Source organism: Bison bison, unplaced genomic scaffold (genome assembly GCF_000754665.1).
Source record: "Bison bison bison isolate TAMUID 2011002044 unplaced genomic scaffold, Bison_UMD1.0 scf7180017854066, whole genome shotgun sequence".
NCBI lineage: Eukaryota > Metazoa > Chordata > Mammalia > Artiodactyla > Bovidae > Bison > Bison bison.
This window is the reverse complement of record NW_011484639.1, coordinates 7,274-10,326: the sequence shown is the minus strand read 5'-3', so window position 1 is coordinate 10,326 and position 3,053 is coordinate 7,274.

The following is a 3,053-nucleotide window of genomic DNA, read 5'->3' as shown; positions in this document are numbered from 1 at the left end:
GCTGAGTGGTTTGCAGTCATTTCTGCATTTCTTCCTTACAATTACCCTCGGAAATTTTCTATATCCTTACAAAGGTGAAAAAATTTTTTTGATGTGTACAATGACATTTATTTTTCCACAAACATTTTCTGGCCTCTCTGGCAGCACGGACAGTAGTAGGCAAGCAGGTTCTGGAATCAGAACAGTTCAAATCTTAACTTCTTCATTTTCCATATACGTAAATTTAAATCATGTACTAGCTACTCTGGGCTTCCCACATGGCGCAGGTGGTAAAGAATCCCCCTGCCAATGTAAGACAGGTCAGTTTGATCCCTAGGTTGGGAAGATCCCCTGGAGAAGGAAATGGCAAACCATTCCAGTATTCTTGCCTGGGATATCCTACAGACGGAGGAGCCTGGTGAGCTACAGCCCATAGGGTTGCAAAAGTCAAACACAACTGAGCACGCATGCACCAGGCACTAGCTATTCTGTGTCTCAGCAACTTTATCTGTAACAAAGGGCTAGAAATAGTATTGACCTCAAAAAGGAGTAAATGAGATAATATACATCCAACATTTGACAAAAGTAAGCAAGTTAATACCTGGTAGGTGTTAAGAAGTCATGTATACCAGATTTTATTCATGACCTTCTTTGTCAGGAACCCTGGAGTAACTGACTGGAGCAACAGTTAAAGGAAATGAAATCTCAGTACGAATTGAGCGTAGTCTTACTAATTATAAATATCTTTCTTCTAAATATCTGCTTGTTTATCTTCACTTCCATCTTTGTGCTGTCATATAGAAAGGTACAATTGGCATGTACTGCTATATTTAAAAGAGATAATCAACAAGGATCTACTGTATAGCATAGGGAACTCTGCCCAGCATTCTGTAATAACCTAAATGGGAAAAGAATTTGAAATATATACATGTCTATGTATAACCAATCACTTTTCTGTACATCTGAAACTAACGCAAGATTGTTAATCAACTATACTCCAACATAAAATAAGAAAAATTTTTAATTAATTGCCCTAAGGCATAAAGAAAAGCAGTGGGGGATCTAGGATTTGAATCCATGCAGTCAGACCCAGAACCCACATGTTGAAGCATCATGCTGCAAGTATCCTGCATGGCTCTTTGGTGAAGCTGACCCAAATGCCACAAGCACATGTTGTTTGCTTGTATAAGGAGAATACTTCTGATAGGGATTGCTTTGTGTGGGTGTGTGCTCAGTTGTGTCTGACTCTGCGACCCCACAGACTGTGTAGCCTGTCAGGCTCCTTCATCCATGGAATTCTCCAGGCAAGAATACTGGAGTGGGTTGCCATTTCTTACTTTAGGGGAATGTTTTAAATCTGTAGGTAAGTTTGAAGAGAATCACCATCTTCTTGACCTTGAGACTTCCATTCCCAGAGGGCCATCTAGCCCCACCTATACGGCCCTCCCCAGTCATGCTTCCAGGACAGTGGGACTCTCAGCCAGGCCTAGGTCCTGGCTGTTCAAGTGTGCACCCTCTCACCAGCTTGCACTCTAGCTAACCCCGCCCCAAGCAGAAGAGGCCAAACTAACTTACCCAAGTCCCTACATGCCCTGTATGGACAAAGATATTTTGTCCTGAGACAGCTATGCAATCGCTGTTTTTTTTTCTTTTTCCAAAGAACTTAGAACCAATAAATAACCTCAGAGCCTAGATTCAATCTCGTCTCTATCCTTAACCACAGTCTCCAAACCCTAAAGCTGTGCTCCTGGCAACAGTCATTACTGGCGGCTTTTCTTAACTTCTTCCATCAAGCAAACACCATATAGCAGCTTTTCATTGCTCCCACTCACTCAACTCGGCCACTCACACTTGGGACGTCAGTGTGTGTGTATGTGTGTATGCACATCCACTGAAATGCAGAACTGGTGAATATGTGGCTTGTATCGTGAGGCTTCTGAAGTATAGTGCTGCTTTTCACTGATTTATAAAGAAGATAAAAAAGATTAACTTTAGGAAAAGGGTTCATTCTTTTTAACATTTTCATTTACAAAGAGGCATTGTCTGTACTGTGTTTCAAAGTAAATATATTTCATTAAAATGATGACATTAATTTTATCTTTGCTTGATACTGGATGTTCAACAAGTTACAGTACTTTTCTAGCTAGACTAGCATATCACACTCTTTGTTTTACTCATCTCCCTGGCTATTCCTTCTCTGTGACAGTTTTCTACTTTTGCCTGGATGACTCCTGGTGCTCCAGACCCCAGACCTTGCTCTATTTCCCCTCAGTCCCTTGGTAATCTCCCAAATCCATGCTGAGGCTTCTGAAACACAGTGTTATTTTTCACTGGTTTGTAAGCAACACAAATGTGATTAATTTCTTTAAAAAGTTTATTCTTTTTCATGTTTTCAAGAGGGCCTTGTCAACACTGTATTTCAAGGTAAATATGTTCAGTTAAAATGGACCTAGAGATTGCCATAATGAGTGAAGTAGGTCAGACAGAAAAAGACAAATATCATGAGATCAATCACTTATATGTGGAATGGTACAAATGAACTTATTTACAAAACAGAAATAGAGTCACAAATGTAGAAAACAAACTTACAGTTACCAAGGGGGTTCGAAGGAAGGACAGGAATAAACTGGGAGATTGGGATTGATATATACACACTGCTGTTGTTGCTAAGTCGCTTCAGTCATGTCCGACTCTGTGCGACCCCATAGATGGCAGCCCACCAGGCTCCGCCGTCCCTGGGATTCTCCAGGCAAGAACAGTGGAGTGGGTTGCCATTTCCTTCTCCAATGCATGGAAGTGAAGTCACTCAGTCGTGTCCGACTCTTAACGACCCCATGGACTGCAGCCCACCAGGCTCATCCGTCCATGGGATTTTCCAGGCAAGAGTACTGGAGTGTGGTGCCACTGCCTTCTCCGATATACACACTACTATATATATAATAGATAACTCAAAGAACCTACTGTATAGCACAGGGAGCTCTGGTCAATACTCTGTGATGACGTGTATGGGAAAAGAATCTAAAAAAGAGTGAATATATGTATAACTGATTCATTTTGCTGTACAGCAGAAATGA